Consider the following 16,154-nt stretch of genomic DNA (forward strand, 5'->3'; position numbering starts at 1 on the left):
GAGCACTTCATGATTTCAATCTGCTTCTTTCTGTTTTAAGCCCTTTTCTTAGTCATAAGAGATGAAATATCTTTTCCCATGCACTGCCTCTGATAAGAAATGAAGTCAAAAGATGATGTGATTTTTGAACTTGATAGATTTTCTTTCAGGTGCAGTCAGGTTGGAAACCTGAATAAGCCCCGCTGCCTTCAGTGATAGAGGGGTGAGAGAGAGAAAGAGGGGTGTGTCCATGTGTGTGCGTGTGTGGTGTGTCCATGTGTATCCACAGAGGAGTGTTTGCAGGCAATTAAAAAGGAGACATGGGAGGTCTGAGGGCTTAAAGCAAAAGGAGCAACATTCACACCGGCAGTCAATTGTCAGTCCGGGGGAGGTGGAATTAAGCAGAGAGAGAGAGAAAGAGAGAGAGAAAAAGAGGGGGAGAGAGAGGGAAAGGGGAGGGTAAAGTGAGTGCGTGTGAGTGGGTGAGCGAGAGAGAGAGAGAGAGGCACAAACACACACATTGCCTCTTCTCCCCCCTCAGTTTGTGGACTCATCCTCACATGCAAGACTTGGGCTGCCGTGGAGTTGGAAGCGACGTGTGGGAAATAACCTGAATGGAGCGTGAAATCCCCCCGATGGTGTTGCTGGAATTTCTCCGAGCTGTCTGAAAGGAGTACCCTTGTCTAGCTGCAGCCGGCAAGGTAAGGTACTGTCACTGCCACTGTATTTTTTGGCTGTTTTTACTCTGTCGTCTGCGCTGCGTGTGTGTGTGTTTGGAAGCCAGATCTCAATCACCCCTTGGCTTGAATTCCCTTTCGCCCCCAACGGAGGTGTTAAGAAAAAGGGAGGACAGGGATTTATTCGCATCCGTTAGGGCATTTTTGCTAGTCATGCTTTCATATAATGAGCTTTATGGAAAACACATTGTGTTGATACTGTGTTAAAACAATACCTTGGTAAGAGAGGTAGTAACTTTTGATTAATCGCACGTCAGTTGAGGGCTTTCCCAGACTCAGGGCTGATATCGTTTATGACATGTAAAACAGTATTTTACAGTGTTGTCAGTGCTGTTGGGCTTCCTCTTCCTAACCTTCCCCTCCCCAGCGCCGTAGTAAATGGGTAACTAAAACTCATTGGGACAGATACCATCGTGCCAGCCTTCACACTGTGACAGACAATACAGCCCAGGGTGTGCGTGCACGTCGTTGTAATGACAATGCAGACAGAGCAGGGGGAAAATTCTGAGAGTGAGGGATGAGCTGTAGTTAAGGAAATTTGCTCAAGCTAAAAGGGAATCCAGAGAACCAGGGACGGGGGTTGAAGGACAGAGTTCCTGAAGTCTCTCCGCACTGAGACTATGCCTGTGTGTGTCTTGACTGTGCTCTTGAGAAGCGTGGACAGAGAGAGAGGGGGAAAGGAAGAGACAGAAAGGGGAGGGGGGGGTGAGATCGCCACGGTGGTGTTAAAGCAGAGGAATCCATTGACCCCTGGTGGGCTTATCAGGGTGAGGAGGTCAGGGCTCCGGGTCTCAGCTGTCCGGGTCACATAAGGCATCCAGACGGATTCCTGTCCCCATTCCGCCAGCCTCTTCCTGAGGGGAGACTCGCTGCAGTGGTGGCTGCTGCTTTTTTTAAAAAATAATAAACCCCGTTCATTTGTATGCCCATTCGTTCATGTGCCTCTGATGTATATGTGAGGTTTTCAACCTTTCAGACAGGAAAATTACTGTGATCAATAAGCAGGACAGAAATAAGATTACATTTTATGCTACCAGCAAGTGCAGTGGTTTACGTTTGATGAGCGGGGCTCCTTTAAGAAAGATTATTTTGCTTTGTCACGTTTTCAATCTACCCGGTCCTTTCAATTAGTGAATGCTAAAGATCACATGACAAAGAGAAATTGAGCACAACGTGTTGTTTGCTCCTGCAGCTCCACGTTAATCCACAGAGGAGTTGAACATGATTATTAGTTTTCCTCACTGACATGTAAAATGGTTTATAAAACATGTCCACAATATTCAAATTCTGTTCTGAGGGACGACACAACTGTAATTGTTTCATTGGCCTGCTTATTGAAGCGTGAGAGGGGATTTTGCGCTAAAGTCTAATGAAATCTCGTGAATAATTTGTGTTCCCCTTAGTGGATCTATCGCCCAGAGAAGAGGAAAATAAATGAGTAACAAAGCTGGTGCTGTTGCGGGGGGGGGGGGGGGTGCCCCACCCAATGAAGTAGTCATGCGGGATGTGGAGGTTAGGGGTTGGACTTGGCCTAAGTGGGTCACGGCAGAGCCACTGTGTGTCCGTGGCAGATATTTAGGAAACCAGTAACTCAGAGCCATGGGGGATGAGCAGTGACCCATTTCTATACGGCTCTCACACCAAGTTGTCTCACCTAATGCAGTACAGTGCTGGCGGCAGCCCCCACCCAACCCCCACCCCCTCAAACACACATGGCAGTTGAAGACCTACAGTGAGGACCCGCTATGGCAAAGTTGCGGTGTCTTGTGTGTGGTTGCGAAGCAGAAATGCGCAGAGCGGAGCTGTGCCCATCATGGAAGTGATGACGGGTGTCTTGGCGGGTGTTGCGGTTTGCTTACCCACCAAAGGACATTCGCACTAGCAGGACCAGGGAATGGCACTGCCATGTCCTTGTCACTGTGCCACATCTGAGAGTGTTACCATCCCAAGCCTGGGTTAACATGCAGCTGTTAAAAGCGCCAACCCCTCTCCCCCCTCAAAACACACACACACACACACACACACACACACACACACACACACACACAGTTTAAATGTTTGTTTATGAGACAGAACCCTTGGGGGGGTGGGGGAAGATGGGGGGGGGGATTGGGATAAAAGTAAGTGCTCAAACGAGACACATTCTTTTGTTCTTCCTTCATCTTCTGTGATTCATAATTAATGCATTTCTGTTTTGATGGTGGATTTTCCTGGGAGAAGGCCGTCATTGCTGGCGTTACAGGAGTGGGGGGCCTTCCCTCCTAATTGCTCGCTGCTCTTCCTGTGCTGACCAAAGAATGGTTCAGTCTTTATAGCTGGGATTAGCTGCATGTGAACTCAGAGGCACCCCCCCCCATCCCCCATCATCTCTTAACCCACTCTTAGACTAAGCTCCATATCATAATTGTCATAATTTTCAGGCTATTGGTTCCAGGGCATGTCGTGAATAGCATTCACATTCTGTGCATTAGGCGTGTGCTAATGCGCTCATATATTCAGATGTGCTGTTCAGCTAGATTGGCACGGTTAGATGACTGGAGCATTACATCATGGGTCTTCATGGATATCTTTATGAGTAGTAAGTTGGACTGTCCTGAAGGATATTGTTATGAGAAGGGGATTGAACAGGACCTCCTGTGTTCTACACCCTACCTATGAAAAGAATATTTTTTGTCAGCTCTTAGCCCTGCTGATAAGCGCAGGGTTTCCGATGGTGTCTCTTTGTAATGGCAGGAAGTGTTTGAGCAAAGGAAGCACTGTCACATTGCTGTGCGATTCCAGACAAACAAACACGCATGCACCCAAGCAAACACACCCTTATTCCCCAAATCCCCCCTCCTCTAAATAGACAGCGGGTCCTTGGAGCGGTAAGAATGGGGACTGTGTGGCTGTGTCACTTGGCTGTCACTAATTGGGGGAGAGCAGGGGTATCGCTGTGCTGGAGGGCGGGCGTAGATTATCAGTCTGTGCTGAGTCTTGTGATCAAGGCTGTGCGGAGCATGGAGGCCCATTCATGCCCGGCTTTGTGTCGCCATGCGAAGGGGGCTTGTAGAATCCAGCCAACCGTGCCTCGCCTCTTCCTTTCCAATTGGATATCCATGGTGCCAAGGAGAGGGGAGGATTTCTTTTTGCTGCTGGAGAGGAGGGGGGTTTGTGTCCTCTGTCTAAATGTTTGCATTAATCCTTAGCTGTGTTTGGCTCAGGGGGGATAGGTGTCTTTCTCAATGCTTGGGTAAGACTGCTAAGGAGTCTTCCGGAGACCACATCCACACTGGGGAACTGTTGTCCTCTTCTCACTGTCAGCAGCACTTTCTCATTGTTAAGTCAAACTCTGAGTAATGTGTGGTCAGCTACGGCTGTTAAAAGCAACTGCAAGGGAAATCTAGGTCATGCGTTTAGATTTTTTTTTTTTGTGATGGCTCCACTGAAAGAGAAAGGGAGAGTGCTGGGATGGAGATTGAGGGTGACCGATTTGGATTTGTTGGTGTTTGCTCATACAGACCTTTTCCCCTCTTCTGCTCGACTGTTGATTTCACCGCAGGGAGCTACTCGGCCAGTCACGCCAGAGCGCCGTCTCCGTGCGGCCGCGCTCGAGGCAGTGTGTAAAAGAAAGCGTGCCGGTCTGCGCAGTGTGCAGCGAGGCGATTGGCTGGCTCCATATTCCTGTGCGCTGACCTGGAAGCGCTGCGATGACTTCGGGGAAGGATATTTTGGAGCATGCTGATTTATCTTTCAAAATACACATTTTGAGTACATGCTCGCTAGTCAGTGGTTTTTGTTTGCTTTTGTTTTGCCCGCCTCCCCTGAAGCAAGCAGAGAATATCTGTTCCTTGCCCCTGTGGCCAGTGGAGGAGGAGCTGTGTTTTTCCTCTACAGCCGTTGAAGGAGGAACAGTGTTGTTTCTCCTGTAGCCAGTGAAATAGTAACAGTGCTGTTGCTCCTAATGCCAGTGTAGCAGGTACAGAGTTATTGCAGTGTACGAGGCATCCTGCACTCAGTGGTGCAATGTCATTCCTGAATACAAAACACACAGCAGGCGATGCAGCTGACTCTGTTTTTGGGCCGCCGTGTTTTGGGCGCCGGGGTGAAAATTAGCGTGCCGTAGTCCTCTCGGTAATCTCGCAGTTTTGCTGACATTGTTCAGCTCCATTACGTGCGCCCTTTTTATGACCAGAGTGCCGAGCAGTTTCCGTCAGACTCACGGGGAGTGCTTATTCATCTGTAATGTCGAGCCACAGCAAAAAAAAAAAAAAAAAAAAAAAAAAGAAGGAGCTCCTACGCAAAACAAAATGTGAGCTGTATGTGCTGACGCCCGGAGTCAGGACTCCTGCTGAGAAACCTGACAGGATGCGAGAGGTGAAGAGTGGGAACGCTGCGTCTGAGCGTTTTGCGCTTGCCCCCTCAACACTTGCTCTCGCAAGCGAAATGTCATCGCCACACTTGAGAGAGTCATCTGGGAGCTCTCTGGGGAAGGGGGGGGGGGGGGGGCGGTAAAGTGTAGCGGCAGTATCTGCTGCTGCACGCTTTGTGTGGCTGGGTGGAGGTCAGGGTCTTTTGTCTCTGACGGTCAGGTTAACCGGCTCGGCGGTGTGGAAACTGTAATTGGCACTTTCACAAAGTCCTCGGAGGAAGTTGAGCTGAATGCTGTTGTTGTTGTCGTCCTGTGGCGGCGCATTGATTCGCAGTGACCTGCTCAATAGCCGGTGTTGTCTGTTGTAATGGGAGTTTTGTCTTCTTATTTACAAGCCACATCGCTCTGGCATGCATTTGGATTCACCGGTTAAGATGTCTGTCATCTCTTGTCGAGAGGAAAATGCAAACACAAGAGTCTTTCCTGCCTGTTGTCTGACTGCCGTTGTTTATAATGCCAAATGTTATTCTTTCTCTTCACCCAGACAAGGCTTTGTCTGCACAGTGTACTCCATGCAGGCTTTTTGTGTGGAGTGTCAGGGCAAAGCAGGAGAGCACGGTTTGTCTTATGCGTTGTGTATGAAAGGTGCAACACATACCTGTTTTGTTCATTACTCCTAATCTTTAGCAGAGGAGCTTGAAAAAGAGAAGGCCCTTATGGCGGTGGTGGGAGGGGGCATATAAGTTATTAGTGCTTTGTGCAAATTATGCTCCAAGCTCAAACTCACAGCTAGCAACTGTCACGCTCAGGTAGAAACCTCAGGCAGCGGGGCATGTGTCTTGGGTGGATCGTTTGCCGTTTGTTCGCGACATTCTTGCCAGCCGATGCCGCCTGTCCGCCTGGAAAAACAAAGAGGGAGGCCTTCCCCCGCGTCCCCCTTGTCTTTTTTCAGGGGAGCAGTTTGTTTGCGAGCCCTGATTGTTTACCCAGGTGCAGAAGTGTAAGATATCTCCCCTCCCCTCCCCTCTCCCCACTACCCCCCACCCAGCAACATGAGTCCCGAGAGCACTCTCCAAACCTCTGCTTTTTTTCCCTGGGATCTGCTGAGACTTGCCTGGGTTTCCATATAGCACCTGTTCAGGGACTTCAAAGGGGCCAGGTGAACCCCGTATCAGGGTTTTTGCAGAGCTTGTGAGTGTCTGCCTCAGCCCCCACTCCCCTGGCAGTGCAGGGCCACCTGGATCAGTGCTGAAAGCCCCTCCCTCCCCCCCTGCCAGGATTCGCTCAAGAGGGCCTTTGTCAGTCAGGTCCTGGGGCAGACCCTCTTATCATGGTAGGGCCCACTGATCTGACAGTGTCACCTCGCCAAAAGAAAGCAGAATGTAAGAATCTTACAGAGCATGCAGGGAGAAAGCTTGACCTGTGCTTGAAAGTAGCCCGGTGGCACAATTCTGTGGGATTCTGCTCTGGGTGAATAACTCAGTGCAGGAAGAGCTGTCCCGCTCTCTGGTCTCATGTGTTTGTCGGCTTTGAGACTCCACTGCAGTGGTGTGCTGTGCGTGAGTGGGTACCTCACTTTCCATTTCCATTTCTTTAAACTTCACAACGTGAGAGCTTAACCGGGGATCTGTATTAATGTTAATGTGTGCTGAGCACTTGACAGGAGATGGGGAGTGGGGGTGGGGGTGGGGGGGGGCACACATATGCGGGGTCTGTATTCAGTACGGGGGCTGAGTAAGTTAGAGTGGCCTGGGACTGGGAATTAGGGAGGGGGTTGGGGGAGGTGGTGGTGGCTCATTTCCTGCAGTTTGTTCCCTGTCCTCGCCTGCAGAGTAGCTCCACACCTCATCAAACAAGGCCTTCTCACCTCCCCCGCAAGACAAACTCCCTCAGACAATCTCAGCTTCCATCCGCCCTCACCACAGCTCTCTCCTGTCCAAATGCTTTTGTTCTGGTCTGTGATTGGGGGGGGGGGGGGTGTGTCTGTGTGGTGCTGCCCCCTTGAAGAAAATCTGCTGTAAGACAGCAAAGTACCACCTCTCTGTTCCTCTCCCTCCCCTTCTTCATCCAGAGAGCAAACTGTCAGCTGACAGGCACAACAGCTTCTTTATCTGAAGTCTGAGTATTCACTTAAAACCATTAAACATCTGCTAAAATACACCAAGGTTCATTTTCAGTGTGTGTGTTTACCCAAAGACCAAACGAAAAAACACACCAGGGCTTAGTTCTGTGCATGATACACATGATCACATGGCATAGCCAATTTGTGTAGACTCTGATGAGGCTCACAGCAAAGGGTTTAAACAGGTTGGGAATATGTAGCCATGCTTCAGTGCAGAATACTGTTCTGACGGTTACATGAGGCTCATTCCATCACAGTAGAGCCAGGACAGACAGACTGGCCAGGACCTGTGGCTATAAAAGGGAGGGAGTGCCAGGCATTTTGAAGTTCCAGAGCAGATTGACCTGGCTGGTGTGTAGTGTCGGATGATCAATTGAAGATATAAGGGGGAGTTTGCTGCCTGGCTGGCTAACACCAGCAGCTTGAACTGGATGTGAGCCATTACCAGTAGCCATTGGAGGGAGATCAGTAGGGGCAAGACTTGGCTGTACTCCGCTAAGGATAGCTCAGTAGGCAACTTACAGTGTTTTCATCTCCACTCAAAGGTCCCCAGCTGCTTGTCACTCAGTGTCTCTATTAACACAGTTTATATTTAATATTTCAAAAAAATATTCCAGTCCAAAAAAAAAAAAACAGAAGAAAACAAAAAAGGCCTTTCAAATGTGGCAAGTGGAAAAATCCAAAAATTTTCCCAGTCAAAACAGAACAAGCACACAAAAACGGCACTGGATATTTCAGGTCTTACTAAATCAGGGGCTGGGAGGAAGAAAAGAATGGCTTATGGAAAACATTAAACCCCCTTGTGAACGCCAATGTATTCCCTTATGCTCCCAAACTCTGCAGTGAAGGAGGCTCCTCACAATCAGGAGGGTTTAAGACGGAGAGAACCTGAGAACCAGGTGCTTTATAATCCTGGTCTTTCTGAAGTAGCAGACCATGGAGACAGAGTCAGATAAGGCTTAGTTTAAAGGAAAAGCACTCCTGATCCAGGGGGAATAGATAATGGTACTTGTAATGTCAGCTACACTGTCAAATGTCCCTACTTCATGAGCATGTGAAGTTCTAGTGCATAGACTGATCCCAGGGGAGAGGGCCTTGCTTTCATTTGTGTGCTTACTGGTGTGTTGGAATGGAAAGTGGAGAGCAACATCTTTAAAAATGACACAAGAAACAACTCCTTGATGGTGCTTTGTTCCAAATCTTTGATGATCCACAGAAGAACAAAAAGCCATGCTCTTGATAATTACTCCGTTAGAGCTGTTAACAGATAGAGCAGCCACTATAGCAAGAAAAAGAACAGAAAACGTGATACAATGTGGGAGAAATCGTGCTCACGAATTCATTGGCACGCGCGTAAATTTGGTCCACCCTCAGCCTCTTCCGTGCTTCTTCTTCTGCGGCGTGGTATTGCGCATTACCGTGGTGCTCCTCATTATCTATGGTGCAACCGGACACACCATGCATTTTTGTTGCTCAGGAGTACGTCAGAGAGAGGCCCGTCTGGGTTCTGTATTTTTTTTTTCCCAAAGCAAAGGACTTGTTTTGCTGCTTGTTTGCTTGTTATGTAACAAGGCAGCGAGCTCTGAGAAGTCAAAACAGAAGTAATAACGAGGAAGTCCATTAGGGCTGACACTGATGAGCTTTGCTGCCCGTCTCGTCTCGTGCCACTGCCGCTGGAGAGAGTCACAGGTCAGGCTCAGGCCAGAGTTGTCCCTCTTTAGCTACTTTCACGCCAATGATGCTGGCAAAGCTCTGGCTTTGAATTGCCGGGATTGCTCATTGCTCACATTTATACCACTGACCATATTAGTGGTTGCTACCCTTTCACATACACCAGGTAAATGGCAGGGGACTGCAACGTCACATTAATACTATAACTCTCCTGTTTTTTTGTGCATCTCTGTTTACCACTTCACTGTGACAGTAGTATCTTTAGCATGGCCCAGAGTATGTTCGTTTTTCAAATATATTTTTGTCAGGTTTGCATGTAGTCATGATTGTAATATTTCATGACCTGACGTTTTGGTTTTAATTGAGATGAATCCATTCCCGTCAAAGGGTTTGTAATGTTTTGCCTGCTTCCGTTAGATTTATGGCAGTCGCGGGTTTAGGTCCGCTGCCCTGGCCCGTCTCTCAACAGTTTTACGGCTCTGCCAATGATGAACACCCTTGTTTCATATGAGAGCAGGAATCCCCTAAGGATGGGGATTTAAATCTTTCAAAATCCATTAGCGCCGAGGTCCTATTAGAGAGCTGGAATTGCCATGTTTGTTTTTATTATGAACACATGGGCTGCGGCCACTCACAGTCTTCAGCTGTAATAGCCGTTTGTTTTATGGTGTTGTTTCTTATGAGCCAGTGAAGTGCATCCATCTAGATTATTTCCATTGTCCATATTATCATATTGACTTGCGGGGGAAACAAAATTAAATATTCAAGCCTTTGAACTGGGAAGTTTGCCTTTGTTGTAATTGACATGTCAGTAAATAATCCAATGTTATTTGATTCGGCTTTACTGCATACCTTTATATTCCTAGAAGCATTTATTTCTGATTGATTCTTCTGGATCACTCTTGCAGGGAATGTGTGTTGACTAAAATGTCCTCAGACCGGCTCTGCAGACACGCAGACTGAGGAGAAAATGTGAGATGCGTCACATTCTGGTGGAGCTCCAGGTCTCACCTGGCATTTAAAAAATGCCATAATATTTAACTGCTTCATATAATGATTATTATTATTATTACTAATAGGTATATTGCATGTAATTCGTCCTGTGGAAATGTTACAGAGTAGAAAAGGGATTTGTATATGTCAATGAATATCTTGTTGACTAGAGCCCATCCCCCCCATGCTTGAGAGATCTGCTGAGGAATGTGAGATATGGAGAGGCCTCTGAGATGGGCCCGGTGTTGAGGTGGGGCGAGGCTGTGGGGGGCACGGTCAGGGATGCCAGGGGCTGTTTGCTCAGTGGGTGGTCACTTGCAGGCTGTACTGTACCGCTGACAGGACACTCAAGACTTCAGACACTGGCCAGTCCTTTCCACCCCCTTGTGCCATCTCTGCAATGGAAATTTCCATCAACACAATCGTGCTGCACCCCTCCCGACTCACAAGTCAGATTTATGTTGCTGAATGTATTGCAATTACAATAAAAATTTCTGCCCACGTATGGTTTGATTCACCATAGGATGATTTAATATAATGGGATATAGTATTTTACTCCCTTTTCTTTCATGCTTTAAGCTCCTGCCAGATTTTGGAATATACTTCCAAGTGGTTCTTGCACTTTTATTCATTACAAAATCAGGTCAGTAGTCAGAGTTTGGCTGCAGGGCATTTTTTTCCCATCAGCTCCTACTGTAATGGACATTGTTTGACCTTGCAGAGCCGGGTGCAGCAGGACTGCAGGAGATCGGTGTCGGCTCACAGCGTGTGTTTGCCCTGCTCCTGTCCCAACAGGCCCAGGTATTTGACAAAGGAGAGGCTGCACCGGCGAGCTCTGTAATGACAAAGGGCCAGATCAATGCTCTCTTTAATAACAAAGGGCCTGATATCTACCTGTCACACAGTTAAGGGATGACTGGGGCCAGGAAGTCATCATTACAGGACACCCGAGTAAGGTGGGGGGGGGGGGGGGTTTGGCAGCGGGGAACTCGGTCAGGTTATCCCCCCAGCTGTGCTGCTGAGCATCATGGGAGGGATGTCACGAACAGTTCACTGCAGCATATCTTCTGGCTGGCGTTATCCGGAGGAAGATATTTGACTTTTACAGATAAGAGCCATGAATATAGGGCAGGGCTGTTCGGCAGGGTGTACATGGCTGTCAGCTAACAGAGAATAAATAAGATGAAAGGAGACAGTCAGATCTCAGTCTCTGTGTCTGATTTTCTGGTTTCTGATGTAATTCGAAAGGGAACGCATCGAGGTTGTTCAGTGCGAAGTGGGGCCTTTTGTTGCGACGGTGTTGATTGTGAAATGTGAGGTCTCCGGCAACAACAGGGATCTCACTGCGCCTCGTGCGTCATTTATCACTGGCTATTTTTGTAAGGGGTTGTTAAAATGAGACCAGAGCGCCTGACTTCTCAAACATAACAAACTGAGACGCGTTAATTCGGGGATGAAGAAAAGCTACCTGAGGAATTCATTGCAAGGTCTGAAACGAACACTGCAATTAATGGATTATTATTAAAGTAAAGTTTATCTTGAACTTGTACAAGAAACGCCATGCTAAAATTAAGTGCAGGAAGCTTCTCTTGATCCAAGGACAATTATGTAGTCATGTGGCAGAAAGCTTTTAATATAACAAGGAAACTTTCCTCAACCGGAGAAGACATTTGATTTGAGCACAGCAAAGGAGAAAACTGAGAAAAACAGAGGCTGAAAGGCTGATGGCAAAACCCAGGAGCTTATGTAAGACTCAGTCTCAAGGGCTGGTATACCTCTGTGCTCTGTTCTCTGTTCTGGCTATGGGAAGATTTGTTATGCTACAGAGGCAGAAGAAGATGTGATTACTTTGTTTATCTCTTTAACAGGTTTTCTCCTTGTCCTTGTTCTCACAGTGGTTGCTAGCTTTTAGGATGTATGCTCATGTAAATTTGGTGTCTGTCTTTGGGTTTTGAAGGTGGTGCTAGTGTGTGTTTTTAACCTCATGAGTACAAGCGTGTAATGGTCATTAGATCACAATATTGTAATTGTGTGACACAGTTTCCTGATCTATCATTGGAAGCAAAATGTCAATAATTAATCACTTCAAGGAGAAAGGGGGACCATCTTTCAAAGTGAAGTGGCTGTCTCCGTATCCCTCCTCCGCAGAATTCAAAGAGGCAACAATAACTTGGCCCCCCATCATATTTTGGTAGCATATGTGAACGCACCCTAAGGAGAGAGAGAGAACAGGAGGTGCTATCAATGGGGTGGGTGGGGAGGGGCTAGGATCAGGGACTCGAACTGGAAGAGAATACAGCCCACAGCCATCTTTCACCTCTCTGCACCGTGGTGGGGTCTGGGGAGAGATTGCACATCGCTTCGGCAGCTCAGCTTTGCCTCGCGGGCAGAGAGGCACTAAATACTTTACAGATGGAGCTCAGGAGGAGTTTATCTTCCCCCGCTGTACTAAGGAAATGTTTGCATGACATCACGCACTCTCGCATTTGTCTTTGTTCATCCCCTCTTGTTTGAGCGCCGCTGTTATTATGGGTAATTTTTGCTGTACTCTTAAGCACGGGAAATCGGAGAGAGAGGGGGTTTTTAAACAGTAGTTTGTGACAGCCTGTCACTGTTTGAATGACAGTGCTGTCAGTGCGCCGATGGCCCCATGCCAAGATGAAGGTGGGTCGCCCCGTTTCAGCCCCCCGTCCCCAAGATGCCATGACAGGTCAATGAATGGGAGGTGACGGGGACCCCGCGGTGATCTAGGGACACAGCCCGGGGTGGGATGGGGGGTGGGAGGTGTGGCGGCGGCTTTTGACAAACAGCCCCATGCTGGTGGGACAGTGCTGCTGATTTGTTCCACAGCAAGCCCATTTTTGTCACACAGCGGCGGGTGGCAGGGCAACCACAGCACACAGTAGTCATTTATTATCTGATTGCGATGCGCCGAAGGTCCGCCGTGCCCATGGGGTCGGCACAGCGGCACAGACACTCATCCTCACATCCTCAAGACAGATGGACGGTTTCCGTCCTGGAAGCATTTGGTGGGGGAGGGGGGTGGAGGGGCTGAGAGAGGACTGTCTGTTTTTTGTGTATAGACCTATTATTTGTGCCCTTACACAACAACATCCTGAATCTCAGTAGCTTACAGTCTAGACTTTTAATGTGCCGGATGCAGAGTTTTTTTCCATTTCACATCAAGGCTTCATTTTTTCATATTTAGGATTCTTTACTGAAAGAATGAAAGACTGACAGCTATGGTGTACATATATAAATACATATATATATATATATATATATATATTTGTGGCCTGTGTCTCTCTGTACAGTTCCGTATTCCATTATTGATGGAGTGAAGTGAGCTATGCCAATGTGTCCTCTGCAGTGCAGAGGCGTTTTAAGTGTCTCTGATTAAAGTTTTAAAAATAAACCCCAGCTGCACAGCTCAGTGGGTAGTTCTCCTCAGGCCCTCCTCTGCACTTACGGGCTCCCCCGTTACATTTTTCTAAATGGGACTGGTGCCTCAAACTTGAGCAGTTTGAGAGGACTTCAAACCTTGGTGCTGGTGTATGACATAAATTATACCACTCCCTTGCTTTCCCTTTTTTATTTTCGTCCGCCTGTCACTTGAGCACTTGAGTAGTCAATCGACCGTCACGCATTGCCCGTCGCCTCAGAATGCAGCATTAGGGAGGTTTTCTCTGCTGGTTTCCCCCAAGCTATGGACATTGCTGTCGGTTCAGTGCTTGGCTCTGGTCCACCCTGCTCTGTCAACTGACACACAGACACACACGCACACTCACAACCCAGAAAAAGAGAGAGATAGAGTAAGAGAGAGCAGATGCCGAGAGATAAAAATGGGAGTTAAAGGATGTGAAGAGAACAACAGCCATCATTCTTGTAGGGGAAGTGCATGAGCGCGGCAACATTTGTCTGGAATTTGTCTTTTGAGTGTCACATCTCTGCCAGTGGTTTATTTGCCTCGGTGAGGCTTCCCATTGATGTAACCTTTCTGTAATGCAATGCAATGGCATTTGCACCATCCTCTCCCCCCTTGCATCATTTCCCCTGATTTACAACCTGATAGGAAAGAAAGCTAATCCCATAAACCCTGATGCAGCTAACCTTGGTTTGACTCGACTAGAAATGCAATTGAATGAACATCAGAGCTTACACAGAAGTATAGTTCCTGGGAGGAAAAATAAAAGAAATGGAGAAGGAAGAATGTGAGATGGGTGAATAGGTGGAGAAGATGAGGCAGAGGTAGAGAAGATAGAAGAGAGAGGTGGAAAGGAGGGTGGATGGAGGAGGCAGAGGAGAAATATGGAAGAGAGAGGTGAGAAGAACAGATGGAGAGGGGGTGGAGGAGAAAGGTGGAAGAGAGAGATAGAAAAGAGAGATCGGTGGAGGAGAAAGACAGAAGAAACAAAGTGGGTAAGAACAGTGAGGGAACTGCAATCCGTGATTGGATGAGAAGAGGGATGATGAGGAAATGGTAAAGAGAGATGGAGAAGGGGGGTGGAGAACGGAGGTGGGTGGGGTGGAGACAACAAGAAGTCGGTCTGTGAGAGAACAGAGAGGGAGATGAATATGGAGGACAGTGAGGGGAGAAGAAGAGGGAAGCACTAATCAGGAAAACAGGGTCAGCCCCTGTTTATGTAACTCCTCTTCACGGTGAGCTTGAGCGCGCTAGCATCAGCACTGAGCCCCCCACTATGCTTGCACGCACAGACAATGCCCCTCAGGTCCCGTCCCGAAAGGAACATCAGCTGCTCTGCCTTCCTCCCGTCTCTCCTCCATCTGCGTAACACTGCTGGGCTGCGTCTGCTGGAGAGCACATGCACACACACACACACACACACACACACACACACACACACACACCGTCTGCTGCCCCCTCGAAGCAAGCAGGTTGGCTGTGCGTGGCTGGAGCGCTCATCTCTGGCGGGGTAATATTCCTTCACGGAAATCCCCAAACAGTGTGTTTGTGCAAACACAGACTTTACCTTTCCCCCTTTACCCCCCAGGCAAGAGAATGGGAGACTTACAAAGAAATGAAGAAGAAAAAAAAACACAAAAACCCAGCACAACAGTGCATTCCAGGCTGCTTCCGTAATGGTGACTTGTTGATTTGATAACCTGTTTATCCTTGTTGTGTCCTGTGCTTCAGGGGTCTACACAAAAACACATTCCTGTCGAGAAGTCTTGAAAGGACTGCCCCCTTCTCCCACAAGAAGAAAAGGGCTATTTTTCATGTGCTTGATCAGGCCGGGCCGTTGACGTGTACAGACTGAAGGGAGGAGAATAGACGAGGAGATTTAGGGCAGTCTTGCTGAAGGTGCGCAGACAGTGGAGCTCTTCTCTCTCTCTCCCTGTCTCTTTTTCTCCCTCCTGGTCTCCGTCTTACTCTCCATTCCACAACAATCAGCAGCCCAGCCACAACAGAGACGTATCGCTGTCTCCACGACAGTCACATCCAATCCCCTCACGGCGTAAGGCGTCTCTACAGCAGCCGTCATTTTTTATTACTACTTACCACTATATGTTAATGAGCACTGTCGACATTGGATTAGACGAAATTGGGTCACGCTGGCGGTGATAGACATATAATTGTGTTTTTTTTTACTTTACTATTAAGCTGCCATCTACTTAAATTGCATTCAGATATTCTGATGACATTCGGGAAGGGTCCCTTGCTGAAAATGAACTGCATTTAAATGTCCCAGGGGATTGCGCAGCTGCAATCAGTTTTCAGAAACCCTGGAATCAGAAGGGACATGTAAGAGCATTCTTGTTCTTGATTTGATATTGGCTGCTGTGTTTTGGCTCGCCGTGTACAGTGCGGCATTGTTTGCAAAGGTCAGCGCGTGTGCGCGCGGCTGTTTGCGCTGCGTTCCGGCGGCTTGCGTGGAAAGGGCAGACTTCTGCTCTTTATGCAGTCGGCGGGCGTACCGTCTCTCTGTGCAGCTACAGACGCCACGGTAGTCTGCATCTCGATCCGTGAGCGCTAACGGTGGGCAGGAGCTGCCGCCGTGTGTGGTCCCGCCCATCGCCGCTCTCTCGGGTCTTTAATCCGAATGGTTTTTCCCGAGAACGGCTTTCATTGCTTCTCAGCAGGCGCCCTGCGCAGTCCCACCGTCTTGCGTTACACACAGCTCCTGCCAAGCCGCCTTAACTCAAATGGCGCGCAATCCGTAAACCCCAGAGTGGTGTGCTGTCATAACAAGACGCGCATGTGTAGATTTGTTTTAGTTCCTCTGAAAAGCGTCTGTATTTGATTTCCTATGACTTTCTGATGCAAGCGGATAGTTTAAGT

The 16,154-nt window shown here is 48.2% G+C and overlaps 1 protein-coding gene across 3 annotated transcripts in view; it reads left to right on the top strand.

Moving 5' to 3' along the window:
• Window positions 1-521: 521 nt before the first annotated feature.
• Window positions 522-16,154, top strand: part of tiam1a (TIAM Rac1 associated GEF 1a) — a 47,379-nt gene continuing 31,746 nt past the window's right edge. For all 3 annotated transcript variants that reach the window (XM_036524177.1, XM_036524179.1, XM_036524176.1), the window contains exon 1: window positions 522-680. The gene's annotated coding sequence lies outside the window, so the exon portion shown is untranslated. The remainder of the gene's footprint in view (window positions 681-16,154) is intronic.

The sequence above is a fragment of the Megalops cyprinoides genome, chromosome 3 (genome assembly GCF_013368585.1).
Source record: "Megalops cyprinoides isolate fMegCyp1 chromosome 3, fMegCyp1.pri, whole genome shotgun sequence".
Taxonomy (NCBI): Eukaryota; Metazoa; Chordata; class Actinopteri; order Elopiformes; family Megalopidae; genus Megalops; species Megalops cyprinoides.